Source organism: Talpa occidentalis, unplaced genomic scaffold, assembly GCF_014898055.3.
Source record: "Talpa occidentalis isolate TD23 unplaced genomic scaffold, MPIMG_talOcc4v2.1 talOcc4.8, whole genome shotgun sequence".
Classification (NCBI taxonomy): domain Eukaryota; kingdom Metazoa; phylum Chordata; class Mammalia; order Eulipotyphla; family Talpidae; genus Talpa; species Talpa occidentalis.
The window spans coordinates 51182484-51205730 of NW_023605194.1; the positions used below are offsets into that span (position 1 = coordinate 51182484).

The 23247-nt window shown below is 36.2% G+C and overlaps 1 long non-coding RNA gene across 1 annotated transcript in view; it reads left to right on the forward strand.

The window, feature by feature from the left end:
* Positions 1-3216: 3216 nt before the first annotated feature.
* The window catches only part of LOC129145047 (uncharacterized), a 39626-nt gene continuing 19595 nt past the window's right edge, over positions 3217-23247 (forward strand). Inside the window, exon 1 of the long non-coding RNA XR_008550056.1 lies at positions 3217-3333. This is a non-coding gene — a long non-coding RNA (uncharacterized LOC129145047). The remainder of the gene's footprint in view (positions 3334-23247) is intronic.

The window sequence follows — 23247 nt, forward strand, 5'->3', positions numbered from 1 at the left end:
CATAACTCTCCTCTTCTCCAGCATAACCTGGAGAATTTGTGGGTGCTATAAAATCAGTATTAAGGAATAAGTGCTGGGAGGAAAAAAAATAACAAGGGCGAAGAGATGAGGAAGAAAAATATGAAGAATGACAAGCTTGAAGATCAAATAATTTGAAGTCTGAATGTCTGAGTAGAGACTAATGTATGACATATGTAGACATAAGCTATTGAAATCAAAAGCAATGGTTTTGGGATAGAGTGAGGGAGGGATATAAAATGGTTGTGTTCTTAAGCTGTCATTTATGTCAGCCTATTGCTTGTCACTAAAAATAAGCCGAGAATCCCCTTTGTATAACAGAGTAATGAATCTTAGAAATTCTTACAAGCATGTTTAAGCACCATTTGAAACTCAGCTGAAGCTTTTCTGTTAGAATTCAATTTATACAGCTGTTGCCAATGTGATGCTAATAATGGTGTTTTATGCCAGCAATATTCCAAACCCTTTAGATGTATTATCTCAATTAATCTTTTCCACACTTCTCTGAGGTAGATGCTATCAATCTTCCTGTTTTACAAATGAGGACACTGAGATCTAGAGAAGATGAACACTAAGTTCAAGGTTTCCGTCACTTGATAGCAGAACCTGGCTTTAGACAGAATACTGACTGTAGAGCCTATCTTTTAAGCCAGGACGTTTTCAGCTTCATATTTAGGGACCACATTATGGAGCAGGGTCACCAAACATTTTCTGTAAAAGGCCAGAGTAAATATCCCAGGCTTTGTGGGTCATCCAGCCTCTGCCATTAGAGCATGAAAGTCATAGTCAAATGCTAAATCAATGAGTATGGCTGTGCTCCAGTAAAACTTGATTTATAAAAGCAAGATGGCAGGATGTGGTTTGCTCTCTATAGTATTTTAAAAATGCACACCCTTCATAGCAACGAGGAAGAACTGCAAATTTCTATTTTTAGGGCAAGACTTCTCTGAAGAAAGGTTTACATTCTCTACTGGCATATTTGAAACTTTTTGTCCCTTCTTACTGCCAAGAGGCAAAAGGGCATGTGCTTGGAGACTTCCAGAAGTGGTGATGACTTTGCTTTGAGTTGTTCACATTGTCTAATCTAATCAAGGGGTGGGACATTCTAAAAGGAAGCAAACTCTGTACTTGGAGAATGTTTCTCACTTGGGAGGGGGTCACACCTGTGATCTAGGCTTCTTTATCGCCATGCATGCTCTAATCCAATGGAATGTTCAAACCAGACAACATCAATGGCTCTGAGGACTACACTGGTGTGTGTGTGCTGTAAGCTTTTTTTGCTTTGTGAGTGCATGTCCTAACTGAATAATGCTTGGAAATCACTGCTTCTGATTTTATCAAAATGAGACATTTCCAGTCTAAACTCTTTCAGATGGCATGTTAATGAATGACTTACAAATAAATATTATTGATAGTGGCTTTTGGAAATTCTTTTTTAAAAGATTTATTTATTTATGCATATAAGAACTGGGGTGTAGGCCAGAGGTACAGGGGTGAGAGGATTCACCGGAGACAGAGTGGGAAACAGAATAGGCAGATTGAAATACACTGCTGAGGGGAGTAGTGGGCGAGACCGGAGAAGTCTGCCACATCATGTGGGTCACCTCCCTGGCCGGGGATCAAACACATGCTGCAGTGGCTGTGGATAGCTTCATAGTCTGAGACTTATCCCCTTGTGCCACCAGTGAGGCCCCATCTTTAGAAAATTCTCTAAACTCCCTAGAAATTTTTTTTTTCCATCTGTGAATTGGGACTGCCATACTCCATAAAACTGGGAAGATTGAACAGGGAAATAGATATCAAAAAGCCTTAATAACTTCATTGAGCTAAATAACTCTTGTTGGCATGGTACTTGCACCCTCTCCTTATAAGTATGTCCATGGGCTTGGTAAGCTGATAGTGGCAAAGCAAGATTCTCATTATTAAATGGCACTACATAATATTTTCAATTTCATATAAAAATTCATTTGTTTTGGTCAAGTAGAAGATTCTGGAATTGTTTGAGGGTGAATCTATAAGCACAGTGAAAGGGGAGTGAAGGCACACTGCCATGAAATATGGGAAGAGAGGATATGGCTTTGAATCCAAAAACCCACAGTGATGATTTCACTTTTTTATGCATACTTATTCCTGTTTTTAAAGATAAAATGTATAAGTAGCAGTAAGTTGTCATTTGAACAAAACTGGAGGAAGCTTAGTTGTCCTTCCTTGAAAGATGTTGGCAGAAAATAATCATTTTCCCTTGCTTTGAACAAGTTTTGCTTGTGAAAACTTGAGTATTTATGTGAACAATGGCATGGATTGTTTCAGCAAGCAGCAGCTACTTGGTAACACTGGGGAGATTGACATCCACACAAGAAACAAGCAGATGGATCCTACATAACTCCTTGAGGGGGTCTACAAATTAAATTAATAAGTAAGCAACTTGAGGATTATTTGCTTATATGAGATTTGAGTTTTCTTTTATTTTTAAGGGAGGAGTTTGGATTGTTGAAGGTGAATTAAGTATAATAAAGTATAATGTATAGTGTGATAGGACCATGGTTGTTCAATAATAAACATACAAAAATGTTCTGAGTAATAGAAAGTTCTAATTCTTATTATAAATACACTGTATTTATTGAGCACTTACTCTGTGTCAGTAACCACGATAATGGCATTACATAAATTATTTCATTTATCTCCACGACATCTTTATGATTTTATTTTTCCCATTTTTTACAGAAGAAAATGGCCAGAGGCACACAGCTCATAAATGAATTTTAACCCAGTTCTGTCTGAGGCCAAAAACCATAAGACTTAATCACTAGTTTAAAAAATAGAAGTATAATTGAGAACTGAGTTTGGCTTACATAGAATTATAACTAAGGGATTAGAGCTCATAAGTAAATTTGATGACATAATTAAAGGGGAAAGGAAGACATTGTTTTCTTTACCTTGGAGAAGGAACACAAGAGGTCATAAAGAGGACATCTTCCCAGTTGTGGTCAGTGTAAATGTCCAGTCCTCAGGCCTTCGTTTGCCATCCTATGGAAAGAAGCACCTGCACATTAATTGTTTGCTTTTAACATTCTGTTTGTTTCTATCATGTGACCCCTTAGAGCTAGAAATTACTGCAGTGACATACAGCAGGTCCTGGAATAGCAAAATTTCATTCAACATTGTTTTGTGGTAACATAGATGAGGAATGACCAACGATGAGAACCCAATGAAATGACATTCTTTGAAGATCAAAGACTCGAAGATTTGGACATGGTTTCATTTATATGTTGGTTAGCTGAAAGTCACAATTTCCAAGAACCTCTTGATGTTAACGTAAGTCTTACTGTATTTGCTTGTTTTTTGTTACTGTGTTTTATAAATCATGAGTTCCGTGAGTACTGTTTCCTGTTCAGCTGTGTTCCTGTTACATTCCTGGGACTTCCCATAATCTCAAGCATATAGTCAACACCCAGAGCCCAACAGTAGTAGTAACTGCTTTTAATGTGCACTGACTCTGCGCTAGGAAGACAAGCAAACACTTTATATGTAATATCTCATTTAATTATCACCATGGTTCTGCTCGCATTAGACTCGGAGAGAGGAAATGACCACACTCTGTTTGGGTTCTTTGACCATCACTTTCCTTTCCCTGTCCTGCAGTTCTGCTGCCTGCCATTAAAATCTATCTTCATTAAGTCCATCATAACATTATTATTTATTTATTCTTGATTGTTTGCATGCTTATCATATATGTATATTTTATGTCATATATGACATATTACATATAATACACACACTCACAGATGGGTTTATTTATTTATTTTTTATGAAGCTGGGCTATTTTTAGTGGACAAATCTCAAACAATACCAGCCATAGAGCTGAATTAAAATCACTTTTACGTACCAGCAGGAAAAAAAAGGAGAAAATAACTCAGCTTCTGAGGAAGAACATCTAAAAGAGGGAGGGATAGTCTTTTTAGTATACAATGTACCTGTTGAGTTTCTGGTTCATTTATATTCCTATGTTTGTGAAGATGGAGGTTAAATTGAAGAATCCAGTCTCACCATTAAGAAGTTTACAGTTTTAAAGTTGTGACGGTGTGGGTATTCTTGAGAAAAATCCACTGGTCCGATGAGTCACATGTCCCTATAAGCCAATTTTTTTTGCTTACAGATTAAGTCAGTGTGCTGGTAAAAAGGATGTACAAGAAACCATAGTGTATAGCATGGTATATGTATGTGCTCCAACTAATCAAGTTACATATGGGTGGGAAAAAGCTTTGATGACTAACAGCAAATGTTTAGTCTGATGTTCTATTAATTTGGAATTTAATGGGGAAATAGGAGCTAAGCAAGATTCTAAATTAAAAGATCCAGGAGGAAAAAGAATAAAGATAAAAATTAGCTAAATATTAGATACAGCTGAACTAGTTCAAGAAGCTGAAATTATTAATAATCTTGTAGTTAGTAAGTATTCGATAAACACTTGTTTTGACTGATTTAATTTCAAGAGTGCTTATGAGAAGAAATGGCCTCTCTCTCCACCGACATGTCAGCACAAGTCTTTCACTCAAGCAGAAGGAAAGATTAGCTGTTTATTTTTAATCATCCTTTAACACAAGGTTCATACAAGAGATTGCTTTATTCTCTTATCTTCCTGCACCATCCCACACTTTGACCATCATAAATCATTCTCTCTCCCTTCCTCTGTTCTTTGCCCAGGGGATCTGTGACTTCCATTCTTAGAGCATCTATGCCACATGGATAAAAGAACAAAGTGAGGAGTCATTTCCTTTATCTGTTTTTGTAAACATCCCAGGAATGGGAGACAGGATCTAGGGAAGTTTACATAGGAGAATGAATGACGTATTAGAGTGGGGGGCGGGTAAAGCAAGGAGTCTGACAGGAGGAGATTAGAAGTATCACCATAATGGAGAACTTAAAGGGAGAGTCTTATTATTAAGAGATAATTATTGGAATTTGTTTAAGATTTAAATTAGTCTGCTTTACTTTGCACTTATTTAAAGAGAACCAATTAAAGACATGCCCAAGAGCCTATAAAAGGCATGAATCCAAAAGTTAAAATCCTCTGTTGAAAATGTTTATTGGCTAGTAGTAGATCCTATGCCAAAAAGATACTCCATATCATGTGTCTGCCATGCTGAGAGTGGGGTAACCGACGTGGGGTTGCTCCACAAAAAAGATGATCTATCTTCTTAGATGGAAATCTGGAATGCAGCTTTGGGAGGATTTTGATTTGTGGAAATATACACTGGAAAAGACACATTATCTTTGATCATTGGTTTCTAAAGTATCTAAATAGGGCTGTAGGGGTTTAATTGCTCTAATTGGTTATAGAACAAATAGAGAAGTAGGCAGATGGTCAGACTCTTCAGAGGATCACAAAGCTGAACCTTTGCCCCAACACACATGCTGTTGCTCTATGCCATAGGATGGAGAAAAGACAGTAGAGTAACTCCAGAAAGATCTTTCAGAGGAATCATTTGACTGCTTTGCTTCATTCATTGCTGTGGTCTCAGGTTAATATAGGTTATCTAGAACAACGAGTTCTTTCTGTCTCTCTTTGTCTCTTCCTTTCTCTCATTCACTCCCTACCCACTCCAGAATTGTTATGAAGCCTCCACAATTCTACAATATACATCCACATGTTTCCCTCCATTCCTCCTCATTGCCTTCCTCATCCTCTTCTTGGGCTAACACCTGATAAGATTTGTGCATATTTGGAATTTTTAAGCTTGTAGTGAAATATCTGAATGACCCTTTCTAAATATTTGTTGTATTTCCTTCCAATAGCAGATTTTGAACAAGGCCTTAAAGATACACAAGCATGCAACAAATATTTTGGAAAGTGTCAGATTATATGGGCTAAACCTATTCATAAGTTAGGCATCTGTCAGTATTGCAATTTAATAATTTTGGTGGGCAATTGTTGAAATAAGAATGTTTTATTAAATAGTTGACTCTTTTAGTACCCTGGGAATCTTTTAGCAATATATTTTGGGGGGTGGGGATAGTATTTTGCAATTGATTTACAATCATTATGTTTTAATCAGGGAGAAAGAGGCTGTGTTTACTTTTATTTAAAAAACACACATTAAAATATAATTATTCCAATAGAGACACAAGTTTTTCCCTTCCCTAGTAGAAAGGAGAAAGGGTTAGGGAATTCTCCCTTGATACTGTAATATTTTCCAGAACATGTGGCAGGAACCTCAGTAACTTCAGAATGTTAGAACTGCAGGGAACCTGAAGTATCTGTCTCAAGGGAGAGGGCCAAGGCTCTGAGATTCTGAATATCCTTGCCTAGTCCATCCCACATGAATGAACTTGGGAGACAATGGGATCTTAAGTGTGGACTGGGAGGGAATTCAGCCTTTACTTGTGCTGGGCTCTCGCATAAGAGATCCATCCTTTCTGAGTCTCTGTTTCCTCCTGCTCAAAACCAGAGATTCTAGGGAGTCTCTAATGAATGTAAAAAAACAAAATCATGTAAAATTTAAGGTACTGTGCACATATAAAGTATGCAGATGGGAATATGAATGAAGTAATTGGATAGGGCTTTTAATCTAGTTTTGTGTTTTCCTAAGTGAAATGTTCAATCAGGACTTGTTGGATTCACTGCTGGCATTATCATTTTTTTTTAAATTGTTGTTTCCCCCTTCCAAGCTCTTCCACCTGCCCCCAGGTTATTAATTCTTATGGGGCTATCTTCTTCTATGAGAAGCTGATTCAAGGTTATCCAACTATGAATTCTCACCACAAAGCGTGTGTGTGTGTGTGTGTGTGTGTGTATGTGTGTATGTATGTGTATATATGCATTTTGCATTCACATATAATTTCATGTCCTGGCTACCACTGTCAATTCTAGCATAGCATTATGGAATAAACTTGGGTTCTAGAGACTAGCAGACCTGGGTTCAAATTCTAAACTTACAATTTTGTCAGATCCATAAGTTTCAATATGTTACTTAACATCTTTGAGTTTTATTTTTAGAGATTTTAAATTTTATTTTCAACTCTAATAACACAATATATCTTGGTATATGGTAGACTTATAAAATGAATTCTTCATTAATGGTAGGAGTGATAGTTATTATCACTATTTTTATTATTACTATGTTTTCCCATCGCTTTGAGATTTTGACTTAATATTTATCTCACAAGATTCTGCTTTTATGGACCTTTGAGTGATATATGGATAAAAATGGCCCCAGGGAAATTTTTCAATATTGTCAGATTAAACCAAATAAAATTTGAGCAAATATTTAAACCCCACTAGTGAAAATGTTCCCATCTAATTTGGGAAGATTTAATAGTCATAACCACTAAAAATGTTTTTATTGGAAAGAATAGATAAAACTGTTTAACAGGCTTACATATGCAGCTATAAATCCAACATTTTTAGGATAGGATTCTGTCTTTTCTTTTTTAGCATAGGTAATGCCTACCATTTAAATGTTCATAGAGATACAAATTTGAAGTATATTTAGGATAAAGTATTAAGTGAATTAGGCTAAAATAAAGGGCTACGGTGATGGAATATTTTACTTTCCTGGTTTTGTCAGTTTCCTTGACTTCAATATCATTTTATTTCCTCTATTTTGAATGCACCCTGGTTAATAGTAACATCTTTGGTTCATTTCAGTCTTATTTTTTTTCTTTTAAATCATTTCTTTTACAAGGTTGTGATGTTAGTCAGTGAAACATCTAACATAATTTGGATTCCCCTTTGCATTTGGTTTTTCACAATCACATCCAGATGTTATTTGCATTCTAGCCTGATTCCCATTCAATAAGGTTTGGGTATTTCGGAATATTTTACCATCAAATGCTTGCTTCACATTCCTTTCAGTTCACAGTGATTTAGATTTTCCCATAATCTGTTTGGTTCCAACATAGGGTCACTGCACCTAAGGTAACTTTAGAAGTCATTTAGTTTGATATCCTGCCTTAAGATGAGCAAACTGAACCCTTGAGAGACTTTATGACCAATGCTAGTAACACAACTAATATGTTACAAATCTAGGAAGAAATCATGGCTTTCATTTCCCCTAGGCCACCCCAAGCGTGCATACTAAATAGCTGGCCACTAAAATCATTTTGAACCTTAATTTTTTCCCCCCTCATTTACCTACTACATTCCAAATTCAACCCAGGAAAATGTTTAGAAGTACTTAAAAATGACTGCAAATTAAGGAAGTTATACAGTATCTTATGCAACTTTTAAATCAAAGCACTACTTTCATGTCTCTGAGTTTGTAACAAACTTGTATTTCCTTATTTATTCTTGAACATTTTAAACAAAGAGGTTAGTTTTTAAGTAATAAGTCATCTGCATTTAAGTAGTTTTCAAATATAAAATTAAAAATGAGAAGTGAAGTCATCAGCAGATCATATGTCATTTGGGGGCATGTATATTTAATATTTATGGGGCTTTAATATTCCCTTCACTGGAAAAAGAAAGTTTCACAATTTAATTCATGTGGAAAGAAAAAACAACAAGAATTAAACCTTTTGCAAACCAGACTAAAAAGACTATAATTTAGAAAACGTATACTGTAAATGCTAGTGCATAAAAATGCCTCCATTTTCATCACAATCTTTTTTTCCGATTTAACTGGTATTGAAATGAGGAATGCTGAGATGAGTTTAAAGTCATCTTTTTTTTTTTTTTTTTTTAAAGTGGGATATCTGCCAACTACTAGCAATTGAGTAATTATTTTCCCCACAGGACACTCTGTGGACTCATTGGAATGTGACTTAAGATAATAATCAGATTCAAAAAAATTTTAATGCCAATAGAACATGGAATTCAGTCATGATGCTCTTTTCAGTAACATATTAAGCTTTACTTAGAGAAATGTGTTTCAATTCTGTGTAGCAGGATGTATTATGGATCCTCATGGAATATGAAGATACTTTCTGCCATCAGCTCAAAAACATGTATAAGACTTTCATCTACAGCCTTTGGAGACTCTGGCTTAATCATTTATCCATTATCTTTAGTAATAAACTTTTGAGGACCTGCCATATAAGGGTTACCAAACTGGACAATGAGAAAAGAAGTTGATTCTGTTTAATCAGTATTATCCCCAAATGTGAAATGTGGAATCTATATAAAATCCAGTAACAACAGCTAAAATTTGGATACTACATGCAAACACTATATTAAACACTATAAATACTATTCATATCATTTCATTTAGTTCTGTCAAAAGTCCTAAAGCTATATACTTTATATATCCTTTTCCAAAAGGGTCACTGAGGATTAGAAAGTTTAGCTAAGGTATACCAGGTCTATAGTTCGTGTAGAGTGAAGTTGAACTGAGAGTACAGCCTCACTTTAAACCTAATCTTTTCAACCCTGTAACACAATGGTGTGTCTAGAGGGCCTCAGCAATTATTTGCCATGATAGGCTAGTTTAGTTGATACCAAGTTGAAATGTAAATGTCACACTTGTTTATGTCCATTCTTGGAATCACCTTGAAGCAAATGTAATGTACCTAAGATTCCTTGTCTTTTAGGTGTTATTTTATTATATCTTAGCTAATACAGCATCCAGAATGGTGACAAACTAATTTACAATTTAAGTTTTGTCGGCAAAAAGGTTAGAATGCTAAGGGACCTCTCAAAAACATCTGGGAAGCTGAAGGCAAAAGTGTGATTCATAGATTAGCACTTGAAGATACTTCTCCCATAATTGTTTCTGTTGGGGCACACAATCTAATAAGGTTAAAAGCTAAGCTCCCACCCTGGTCCAGCAGGCAGGTTTGGGAGAACTGAGCAGATATGGGAATTGATAAGGCTACCTTGGGGACAAGGCCATGAGACTGACTGCCATAACCAGAAAAACCAGCCCAGCTCCAGGAATGCAGAAGAGGGCCAGGACATGTTTCTGTGTCAAAGATCAGCAGCTGAGACCAGACACCCCAGCAGATTATTGGTGCAAACTGGGGCCCCAAGTTAGAAAGCCCATGAAAACAAACTATAAAAGCACAGACTTCTCATCTTGCCTGCTGCTTCCTTAACAGTGTTCTTCAGTAAATCTGCCTTTTCTGTTCTCTACTCTGCCTCTGGTGAACTCTTTCACTCCTATGCCTCTGGCCTCATCGAAGTATCCCGCCCCACACCACAATTTCTAAAATGAAGTGATGATGAAATCTCCAGGAGGTTGTGTACATAAAAGTTGTTACATATGTTTGTGCCTACACTATTAAGGACTGGAATGACATGAATTTATGAAGCAAGAATCTCTGGTTTGGTCAACCAAAACCATAAACTATTCTAACACCACAAAACTTGAGCTCATTGACCACATGTAATGAAGCAGGGATTGGTGAAGTTAGAGTTCTGCAGTATCTGGTATGTGATTCACGGCTTGCACCATTGGTCCTGACGATGGCTTTTTCTGGGCCATAAACACATTTTTGAATGAATTGGGGTTTGTGAGATTTAAAATAAAATGAACTAGTCTATTATTAGTCCCTTGCCTCTAAGTTGAAGGATTGATACCAATATGAGATTGGGTTACTTGCAGAAAGACAGGTCACAGTTATCAAAAATGATGGTTTGTATTTTATAGAATAATCTTGCCTTACTATTTTTCTTATCTAATAAATAGCATACTATAGAAAAGAACTTTTGGGATCTATAGTATCTATTAATCTTGGAGATACACCTTGTATCTTCACAAAATAAAGATACTGAAAATCTTACAGTCTTTTTTTTTAATATAATATTTCTCAAGCTTATTTGATCATGTAACACCATTTTTTCAAAATCATTATTAAAATGGAACTAGTATTCTGTGGAAGATGGCAATGTTCACGTGGGAATAATCTTTGTGGTACAAATCCTTTCACTGTATACTATTGATTTTGTTTTATAATTTTTTTTTATTTTGTAGAATTTCAAACATAGATAAAATTAAAAATATAGTGAATTCCATATTGACTTTGACAAACAGCTATCTAGAGTTCATCACATTGCTTCATATTTTTGGAGGTGATTTAAAGAAAAACCTAGCTATCACAATGTTTCTTCCTTAAACACTTCAGTATGTTGTTATAAAAAATAAGAAATTTCTTTACCTATCATGCCATTATCTCCTCTAAAAAATTGCTACTTATTTAATGGTATTTAACAGACAGTTGATATTCTAATTTTCTAAATTTCTGCCTATAAGCCTTCTTTATAAAGTATACATTTCAATCACTTTGATATATTTATAGTTGTACATCTATGAAAACTTTGTTTTTCCTGTGAAAACTTTTGAAGTAGCATACACGTATTTGTGAGTTTGCCTGGATTTAGGTGTTTTTTTTTGTGTGTGGAAGGTTCATAACTTTGGAATCAATTTTTGGAAAATTAATTTATTCCCCAAAGAAACTCTGCTTCATCTTCTCCCGAATCCCCACAATCTCCTCCTCCTTTGGAAACCACTAATCCAGGTCCAGATTCTGAAGGTTTGCATATTCTGGCCATTTCATACAGCATGTAGTCCCCTTTGTGTGGCTCTTACCACGTGGCATGTTTTCAAGGTTTATTTATATTGTAGCATACATTGTTATTTTATTCTTTTTTGTGACTAAATGATTCCCTTCTGCTGGTTGAGGAACAATTGGGTGATTTCCACTTTTTGTGTGTCTTTTGATCTGAAATATTGGTTTTTAAGATTGCTTTTAAAGATTTATTTCTATTTATGCATACAAAAAATGGGGTGTAGGCCAGAGGTGTGGTGGGTAAGAGGAGTCACCAGAGACAGAGTGAGCAGAACAGGTGGATTGACTGAAATACCCTGCTGAGGGGAGCAGCAGGGAGACAGGAGAGGTTTTCTGAGCCAGGTGGTTTAGCTCCCTTGCTGGGGATTGAAATTGTCTTGTGGCTATGGCTCACAATAGCTTGATACCTCTGAGACTTTAACCCCTGCACCACCAGGTAGGCCCCTGGTTTTGAAGATAGCATGCTTAGGTAAATTTTAATAATATTTTAAAATTTTTGAAGTGACATATAAATATTTGAGTGTTTGGACTTAGTTTTTGATTTTTGGAAGGTCCACGACTTTCAAAAATTTCTTGAAAATGTCTAGGACTCTTCTCTTAAAAGTTACAAATGCAGTGATTTAAGGGTTTGACAAGCAGATCCCATGCAGTTCTTTGAAAATAATGTTCATTTTCCATTTCCATCTCTACTTATCTGTTTAGAAAATTAAAAGGGCCAGGCTCAGGGCCTCCCCTGGTGGCGCAGCAGTTGAGCGCTGGATTGCAAAGCTGCCTGCAGCCTCTGCAGCGCCGGTTTGATCCCAGGTTGCTGGGTGAGGGTCCCACATGGCGTGGCAGACCTCTCCTGCCGCGCCCGCTGCTCCCCTCAGCAGTGTACTTTGTCAGTCTGTCTGTTCTGTTCCCTCTTCTGGCTCTGGTGAATTCTCTCACCCTCCCACGCTTCTGACTGTACCCAGTGCTTGTATAAATAAATAAATAAATCTTAAAAAAAAAGAAAAAGGGCCAGGCTCAGATCAGTATTTGTTGGAAAAAAATGAACAAAAATAGAACAAATATCTACTGTTATTTTATTCAAGTCTAAGATTTTGGCTCAATCAATGAGTATTTGTTGCTTCTTGAAAGAGCCCAGTGAAACCCTCAGTGTAGGGAGAAGAAGACTATGTCCCATGTGGGACTGGGCACTTCCAGGCCTTGTAGACCTTTGCTATGGCGAACGTGCTTAGGAGATTTAAATGACAGATTTTAGAGTCACTTTTAAGGGAGCAGTTGTGTAGTGTTTTTTTTTTTAAATTTTTTTTAAAGATTTATTTATTCATGCATACAAGAGCTGAGGTACAGGCCAGAGATGCGGGGGGTGAGAGGATCCACCAGAGACAGAGTGGGGAATAGAACAGGCAGACCGACTGAAATATACTGCTGAGGGGAGCAGCGGCCGAGACAGGAAAGATCTGCCTCGCCATGTGGGTTTCTCCATGGCTGGCCTAGGATCGAACTTATGCTGCAGAGGCTGTGGATTGCTTCATAGTGCGGTGCTTAACCTCTTGCACCACCAGGGAGGCCCAGTTGTGTAGTTATATATCTGCTGTGTAGTTTTATATCTGTGTAGTTTTATATCTGCTGCTAGCCAGTTCTGGTTCCTGGGTAGCTCTTTGGTTACCTCCTCAAGACGGCTATCGAAATGTCCACTGGGCAGACCTAGTTCATGACAGCCTCTGGGGGTTTCTTACTGGGCACAGGCTTGAGGTTGCACAGGGGGCTTGAAGGAGGAGGAGGTGTCTCCCCTGGTTCTCCAGGGAAGGCACAGACAATGCTAGGAGCCCAGAGGCTGCATGGGGGGTGGCCATGTGGCTCTCCTCCCCTGTCAAACTCAGTTTCTGGCCACTTAGGTGTCCTTCAGTGAACTATGAATCAGACTACGCTCTCTTTGAAAATTATGCACAGTCTCTTTTTCAGGTAGGTGACAAGAAAAAGATCTGGTGACTGGTGGGGGCAGGGTCAGCATCCCTCCCTGTGAATTGACACCATTCCTGACTTCCTGTCTCTTGGTCTTTCCTTCCCTTTCTGATGTTTTTTAACTCTCTTCCTGGCTAAGACACCAGTTCTCACTAATCCAGTTCTGTCTCAGATGTGGCTGCTCCCTCGTCACACTTACCCTCAGTACCCCTGAAGGAAATGATGACTCAAGGATCCTGTCTGTCTGCCATTCTCCATTCCCTTTCCCAATTACTTCCTTTAAAGTAACTTTAAATTCTGGGTATAGGACTTAGAATTTATTTGAAATAAAACAGTCTGTATTTCACATCCTGCTTTGTGCCATGGTGGAGTTCAGACTGACCCACTCTGTCCCTTTAGGGTGGGTTGTGGGGTGTAGAGTCCTGGCATGAAGTTTGGGGGCTTGGCCAGAGGCAGAGGTGAGGCTGGCTTCATTTTCTGAAAGGCTCTTATGGGTGACTAGATAGATCTCCATCTTATTTGAAAAAGGCAGTTTAAAAACAAGAGGATAATCTTTCTTGAGTGCCTGCCTCAATTTGCATTTTGGAACCAAGAGAAGGAAAATTCATTTAAAATAGATTATCTGATGACAAGGAGTCAGACTTATGAAAAGAATATTTAAACTTTGTACCAATAAAAGGAAGAATAAAATAGTTTTCTTACTAGAGCATAATCTTTGTGAAATTGAACATATATAATGATTATATTCCAAACATTTCAAGAAGCCCTATAATAATAATGAAGTCATAAATGGGACAGGAATACATGATCTCATCAAAGAGTCTATACACATGTATAGAAGTATATGTGTACAATCACACATATATTCATTCAAACATGTCAGAAAAATTTTTGCCCTACCAACTTAATTTATTATATTATGATACACATAATGAAGATTAATATTAAGAAAGCATTAGTTCCAAATTACTTCTGAATGAAATCAAAGTAAAATATCTAGTTGAACTATGATATGAACTTTATAGATATTCAATAAATACCTTGATGAAAGGAATAATAAAATATGTTCTTAATACATTTTTGGAAATTCAGACTTGGCATTTTCTTTTGCGACTTAATTCCCTAAAATTTTATCTTAAGATCTATATACGTCTTCATAAATGTGACTGCCCTCCAAAAGTATAATAGACCTAGAAAAATGGTTAAGTATAGTGCGTTGAAAAAAAGAGTTGACTATGAGTTAGGTATTCTAGATATTTTTTTCTTCCTCTACAGCTAAACTAGCATTGTGACCTTGGGCAGGCAGCACAATCCCTTTGAACCTGGATTGTTTGAACTATACATTGAATTTGTTGGACTAGTTTTTTAATGTATTCTTTTGGTTGTAATAACAATACAATTTCAACCCCCTGTGTGAGTTAAATCAATATGGCCAATGTGGTTAATTCTGAGCATCCAGTCCCTTTAAACTAGAAAATAGTTTATGTGAATTATATATATAAAAAAAAAACCCTGATACATCTCTTCTTTCCACTTTGCCTTTGAACACAGTGTCAGATTTTTCATCTGTGTGGTGGCATTGTGGGCCTATTTATTTTTCCAAAGACCTTTAACTCTGATTATTTGATAAGAAACAAGATTTTTTTTTTCAAAGGTATTGCGTTATTCCCTTGGTTTGTATTAGGGTAGATAAGTCCTTCGAGTTTTTAAGTGAGTTTACATTTTCATTCCATCTCTTTGATTCTAGTTTGAAGGGATTCTATTTTGGCTATTTTATCTCTCTGCCCCTAAGAAAGCCAGATTTTAAGTTATCCCTAAGGTATCACTGGCAGTATTCCATACCATCTGTAATGTATAAATATATTCAGTTATTCAGTATATTCCAACTTAGCTAGTTCTAGTAATTTTATATTATTGGAGTCTTTGAGGAGAAAGGCATTCATTCTTTACTGATTTATTCTTTACTGTTATTCTTGAACTTTTGATTCGACTGACAAGTAATCTAATACAGAAACAAAACCCTAAAATTTTTCACAATGAGTTAAGTAACAGAAAGATCTGGAGCTCATTCATTGTCTTTATTACAGTTGACTGGCTGAATATATTTGAGCACTCCTGGCAGATTCCAGATTTGAATTTAGTGGACTTAAAGCAGGCCAAATCACTTTCAATAAGGCATGCTTGTCTTTGGATCTCCTCACTTGATAAAGCCTTTTGTTCACCTTCCTGATGTTATATCACATTAGTTTCTTTGACTATTTCTATTCCATGTAAAAATTCTTTTTTCTTCTCTTTTTCTCTAAAGAAAGAAGATATACTTTTCTCCCACCAACAGTTCCAGAAATTTGCTTTTTAAATTCAAATACTGAATAAGAATTATTTTTGGATTTTTACCCATGCATGGCTCCACTTACATAAGATGTTATAAAACAGAAATGTTTGGTTACTATAGATGACCTCTTACAGTATGACTTCTTAGGAAAAATGTAGTGTGGTGAATAAGGTTGTAAAAAATATCAATTATCATAAAACAAATTAGTTTTAATAATAGAATGTCCATGATTATTTCTATGACCTTAAGAATGCTTTAACCTTCTTTAGCATCAGTTTTTTAATCTATGAAGTGAGACATCTGTTACAAAGATTAAATTATAGTAATCTATAAAATTTACTGTGAAAGTATGGTTTCAATAATTAGAAGCTATTATTCTTAGAAACCTCTTATGTATTTAACACTGTGCTTACTTTTGGACAGGATACAGAAAACTCGTAAAGTATGAATGTCCTCAGGAGTTTACAATTTAGTTGAAGTTTCAAGTTTGATTAAATATATTACAGTAAGTTTCATACACGTCTCATTCATTCTTTCACTCACATTAACTCATTCATTCAACAAATGCTTCTTATATGTTAATACTATCCTAGGGTTTAGAGGTAAATCCATGAGCAGAATTACATAACTAGAACATTAGAACAGTTAAGAAAATGCTAACTTTAGACTGCCTAAGTTTAAATCTCAACTCTATCAGAAATTATCTGGGAAATTAAGGGAAAGTTATTTTTAATTGCTTTTAAGTTTCAATGTCCTCATTTTTACAATGATATAATATTGATACACACTTTGGTGGGAAGATCAAGTGAGCTAGTATACATAAAGTGCATAGAATAATTCCTGGCATATAGTAAGACATGAAATACAAAATATTAGCTTTGTTATCATCATTATTGTTATTATTCACTATCTTTCAGGCATTAGTTTTTAATTTTATTTAGGGAACAACCTCTTCTTTATTCTCAGTGCCTATTGTGAGTTTTCATGTGCACCTGCAACTTAAGTTTAAGATAATTAGAATCTTTCATTTGTCTTAGTCATTGTGATTGGCTGAATTGGGACAAAAGCAAGTCAGTGAAGTTCAATTGAAGTCATTTCTGGGGCTTTGAGATGCATGCTGTTTCTTCTAGTAGAATTAAATCTAAATTGAAGCAGCTCTAGATTTTCCTGGCAACTGTCTTGTCACTATTCAGATCCAGATACCAAAACCAGCAAAGGACAGAATAAGAAATTGGAGAGAACCAGACTGTAATGATAACATGAGACATGATTCCTGAACTTTTCATTTTCCCTCTATTTTCTTTTCAGCATTTGACCAAGTTAGCCAGAATTGATTTCAGAGACCTTCAAGTAAAGAAATCTCACTGATAACTTGGCTACTTACAGGTTGCTGCAGGCAGCCAATTTTGAAATCTCTTCCTTTTTTTTTTTTTTTTCTTTTTCCATTCCATCTAATATAGTCATCCCATGTCACTTTATTTGCAGAAGTTTTCCTTTTGGGTAGGAGTCTGTGGTTGTCTTTTCTAGTATTAGAACATTTCTGGAGTCTACTCAAGATAACCAGAGTGTAGTCTGGAGAAATGATAAAGTAAAGCTGTAGATTGATTTGATTGTGGGTAAATGGTGCATGTTAGTGTGTCTGACAAAGAGGAGTATTTTATAGTACGTTTATCACTATATATATATGGCATTAGAAGAGATCTGGCATATTTATTCTGGAAAAACCACAACCAGATAAAAGATGGATAATCAATGAAGCTATGAAAATAAATATATGCTTATAAATTTTTGTAAGTGTTACATGAGAAAAATATTGGGTGCAAATATTTGAGCAACTAACCAGAACATTGTCTTTTAGTCTTTTGTGATCAGGATATGAGAAATATGTCGCAGTGCAAAATAAATTATCCTGTGACACACGCCCCCACCCCTTACCCCAGTTTTTCTTCTCAGCTGGTTGAATATTCAAAACAATAGCAAATGGGTTATCAAAGAAAACATATCAATAACATGCATATGTAGAGGGGGTTCCCTGGTGGTGCAAGGGGTTAAGTGTCAGCACTATGAAGCCATCCACAGCACAAGTTTTTTTTTTTTTTTTTAAAGATTTATTTATTTATTTATACAAGCACTGGGTACAGTCAGAAATGTGGGAGGTTGAGAGAATTCACCAGAGCCAGAGCAGGGAACACAACAGGCAGAGTGACAAAATACACTGCTGAGGGGAGCTGCGGGCACAGCAGGAGAGGTCTGCGTGCCATGTGGGACCCTCGCAAGTTTGAACCCCGGCCAGGAAGATGACACAGATGACGCAGCAGACCTCTCCTGTCTTCCCTGCTGCTCTCCTCAGCAGTGTGTTTCAGTAGCTCTGCCTGTTCTGCTTCCTACTCTGTCTCTGGTGAATGCTCTCACCTCCTGCACCTCTGGCCTGTACTCCAGGTCTTGTATGCATAAATAAATCTTTAAAAAAAAAAACATGCATATGGAGAATTTACAAGGTTGTAAATTCTAAAGAATAATGAAACAGTCCTTGGATATTTATTTTGTATTTAGGACTTGAGACATCAAGAAAGAAGTGGTGACTTCAGATGACAGCTAGGAAGGGGCTAGCTCATCCTTGAGCTAGAGAGAACACGTTTTTGAAGTAAATATGCAGTTGGGTGATATCCTCAAACTACAACCTTTTAGGTCATAAAAACAATGAAGTGATTGCTTCTCTGATTAGGAAAAGGGCAGAAGCTCAGAATGTGAAGATTTTTTTTTTTTTTAATTAGGGAACACTAGTAAAGGACTTAGAAGAACGGAAACTCCTCAGCCTTAAGGGATTTCATTGCTCTTTGCTGAAAATACTCTGTGTTCCAGAACTGAGGAAGTCAGTTCTGAGAATCTTGGGGTGGTCTGATGGGGGCACAGTTTTGTTAAGATGGCAGGTCAGCAATTTTTTTTTAATGGCAGGTGACATGTCCTTGTGATTGACTCATTTCATTGTTTATCATCTTTCTACAACCACCTAAAAGCCCAATAAAGATAATCATTAATGATATAGCTGATAATGAACACTTGTGCATACTGAGTAAGTACTTGCTACATAAAATTTAACTCAATTCTCATTTGACACATGGAGGTGAAGCCAAGAATATCTCTTCATTTCTCCCAGAATTTCTGAGAGGGAATGGGCTTCAGGTTTCTCTGATCTTTTCATTTTTTTCCATTTAATTAATTTCTTTTTTATATCTGTCAAAAATTTTGCTATTACAAAGATTGTGTTGTACCCTCACCTTTAATTAAACTTTGGTCTCTTAGTCATCAAAGGATCAAAGACACAAAAATTGGTGTAAGATTTGCACAAAAATTGGGTGTGGGTGTAGAATTTAGCTAGGTAATACAGGAGGAAGCATTTTACACTTGCATTTTTGCATGAAAAGTACTTTATTTGTTTAAAAAAAATCTTTTAAAAATTATTTATGCATACAAAAATAGGGTACAGGCCAGAGGTGTGTGTGTGTGGGGGGGGGGGACGGGGGTGAGAGGATTCACCAGAGACAGAATGGGGAACAAAACAGGCAGATTGACTGAAATACACTGCTGAAGGGAACAGTGGGCGAGTCAGTAGAGATCTGCTGCACCATGTGGAGAGCTACTTGGCCAGGGATTGAACTCATGCTGCAGTGGTTGTGGCTAACTTCATAGGTTGCATCTTAACCTCTTATGGCACCAGAGAGGCCCCAAAAAGTACTTTTAATATGGGTGAAAAGTATCCATGGTCCATTGCCATTCTAGTCTTTTGTGTTGGAACATGGCCTTTATATCTCCTTCTTGCTAAGTTTTCTCTCTCCCTTCGACCCTGGGCACTTTCCTCTACTAAGCTATTTGTTAAAAAATTGTTATTTGATTGAACACTTACAACCATCTTATGAACTAAGTCTATTATTAATGTCAGGTGAATAAATCTGCCTCACACAAATAATTTGGGATTAGGGATTATCAGCACAAGTCAAGGCTAGAGAATTCCCTTGGTATAACACTTGACACTAGGAACAAGAAGATCTGTCCCTTCATGATTTCCAAATGAGCTGGTAGAAATTCAGAGTATATAGATGAGGAAAAGGGGTTAGAGGAATGGGGAAAAATAGAGGCTATGAAAAACATAAAAAAAAATTTAAATATCTTGGAGTTGTTATAAAGTCAGATATATTGATTTGTAAGTAGAGGGGTTAGATTATCTGGAAAAATAATTCAAAACCTATTGACAAATGCCAAGAGATAGAAAATTATTTTTCCTCTCCATCCTTTTCTTCGGAGCAGAGCCAAAGCTTGCAAATATATTTTGTACGTCTATGCAGTCAAGGTGCATCATTTTCTTATAAAACAATTATATCTTATTTTAGTGACTATTATTTATAAGGAAAGAACTGAGGCATTCCTGCTTACAAAGTTCTCCAACCTAATGTGAAATAATAATGTTCATATTGAAGTGGAATATTTCGTTCATTCAGATTTATTCCCCAAATGGTGATCACAGCTGAGAGCTTGTCTATAATAATTATGATGACTATAGTAACAATGGGAAATGTTTACTGAACTTTGATTGTGAGGCAGGCACTTGCCTCCATGTACACATTACTTCATTGAGTCTCCCAGCAATTCTCTGTAGCCGATACTTTTACCATCTCCATTTTATAAATGAGGAAAAGGAAATGGACACCCAGCAGTTAAATGACACATCCAAGGTCACACAGCAAATATATCGTCAAACTGTTATTTGGGCCATGAAAACTAGCGTCTTAATGATATTTTCCCTTAGATGCTTCATGGTTACTGGGATACTAGGACACATCTTTTCAGATGCTTCCCAGATTGATTCTGGGAGCTGATCATTACCAAACTTTTCTATTTTATAATTACTGATTCTATTTTGAAGAAATGAGATCTATAAAGGATAAGGAAAAAACACTGCCATCACAAAGATACCATATAGGATTTTAGAAAATTTTAGGGAAAATATCCTTAAGGATGAGTAATAAAAACTTGAAGAAATCTGAGACAAAGACATGTTGACTGACTTGCTCAAGGTCAAACAAATAGTTATATAATCACATTTTCCATTGTCAAAGTAGTTAAGTGTTTTAAGTAACTAATTTGTTTTAATGTTAGGAGATCATTATAAATCTTCCTGCATTATGTAGATAAATAATTCCCCACTAAAATTGTTTTTCAGTAATTTTGTTTGGTTATTTTAGTGTGTGTTTTTCATAATCTCTAATGCTGAATTTCTCATCAATTCAGCCCTCCAGATTTTATTAGGTTTTGCGTGCTCAGGAAATAACACCATCAAAGCAGAGTTATCTTCACATACGCAGGACAATTATATTGATATATCATGTGCTGTATTTTAATTTCAAAATTATTGCCTCATTGTTTTCTCCTGGAGCCCAGTTTTATTTCTTTTTTTTCTTATCGTTAAAGGTACAGTGACAAGTAATTCACCCTTTTAAAAAAAGCAGAAGAGAAAAAGGTTTGCTTAAAAAAATGTAGCTAGAACAATCTCCCACAGAGTGAATTCCCACAGTGTTATGGAGGATGTAAATTTAGCCCAGTGTGATTCAAGCAATCAAGTTAGGAATTTTAATTTAATCGTTTGTTCCTTTGAATTGTTAGACGTTCACCTCATCGTGCAAGTTGTGTTTGAATTGGAGAAAATTAAACTAAAATGTGTTGAATTTGCCCCAATCAGGTTGTTCTGGGAGTTCTGATTTACTGACTGGCTATGGAAATGAATCAACAAAGAAAAGGAAGCTTAAATTATTTCACTTTAATAATAATGACTTTATTATCTCTCAAGATTTTAGAATTTAAATATTTGGCTTTTGAGATTACCATATCATTTTAGAATTTTAATAGCCTTGGGGAACTATCTTATTTTTATTTCAACACAATCCAGAATCCCGTGGTTTTGGAATGTTGGTCAGAAACCTCAGTGCCTCCCAGATTAGGTTTGTGAATCAGGGTCTGCCCGACTTGCTTGGTTATGGCAAATGAAATTCTGGAGAAGAAAAAGAAAATGTTGGATGAAACAACAGATGAGAATAAGGACCAAGTATTTTTTAATGATATCTTAGGGAATAGTCCAGTAGTCCAAATGGATCTAGACAATCATAGCTTATGTCTGGAATTACAATCATAATATTTGGAAAATATAACACTTTTCTTGGAAAGTAAGAAAACAAACAAAAGAAAAAAAATCAAGAGGACAGTGACTTGGTAAGAAACCTTTTTACATGTTTACCCATCAAGGAAGAAATGTAAATAAAGTGAGTTCCTTGACAGCAAAACTTACTACTGAGCGCTTAACAGGCTTTGAAAGTTAGGCCTCGTAGGAATCTTAGAGCTGCATGGACTGTCCAACTTCATTTCAAGGAAATGAGATGAAGACTAAAGACAGAATGTGCCATGTGAAGGGTCAATACTGGTACTGGGTGAGTTAGGAAAGGCATTTCCTTTCCTGTCATGCTATTCACCTTTCTTTCTCTTGGGAACATTTAATATCTCAGAGTTGTCATTGTCCCTGAGTCCATTTCCTTGAACTTTATTTGTTGTTAGTTTATAACTAGTGCCTTTGCCTTTTTGAATGACCATAACCATGCCACTGACATGGTGACATGGCTACTCCAACCACAAGCACTGATGATAGAGTGGCTCAGGACCTTTAACCACCACTGAGGTTCTGTCTGCAGGCAGACCCAGCTTCCGCTTTATGGTACAAAGTCACAAAGTGTGATTCCTCAAAGCTCAGGGGTGGGGAAAGGGTAGCACTGAAAAAAATTAGCAAAAACAGATGATTACACCTACTTCATTTCAGCATATATAAAAGGCACTTCTCATGTGTTGATGAAACATGTTAATGTAAAACTAATAAACCAGGTGGAACAAAATGATACTCTGAGCAAGAAACATTTGGATAGAGCTGCAAAATTTGGTGTCCTGTCTGATTTTTTCCATGAACCTCAGAAGCCAGAGAAACCATCTCACTAGAGAGCTAAATGGCTTTAAGCTTCTTGACTTCTACAAGTCTCAATTGTTCATCTGTAAACAAAGGGGTTAGATTACGTTATAGCAAGAAATAACCTTTGTGTTTTGGCAAGCAGTTGTAAAATACAGACATTTCTGTCATCATCTTTGAAGTGTGGGTAGAATTAATAAAATGATATAAACTACTGATACTGTTTTTGATCCTGATTGCAAAACTGCTCTCAGCTAAGACTGACCTCATTTATAGGGTTTCCCATTGGGCCTGAGCTCTTCAAAAAATCTGAATGCTTTTCAGTTTAATATATGTTAACAATATATTTGTTCAGTGCTTAGGACAATAATTTAAGGAATTACTTTCCTCCCTATAATCCTCAGTAAACAATCCTTAAGCACCAACTGAGTGTAGGAAA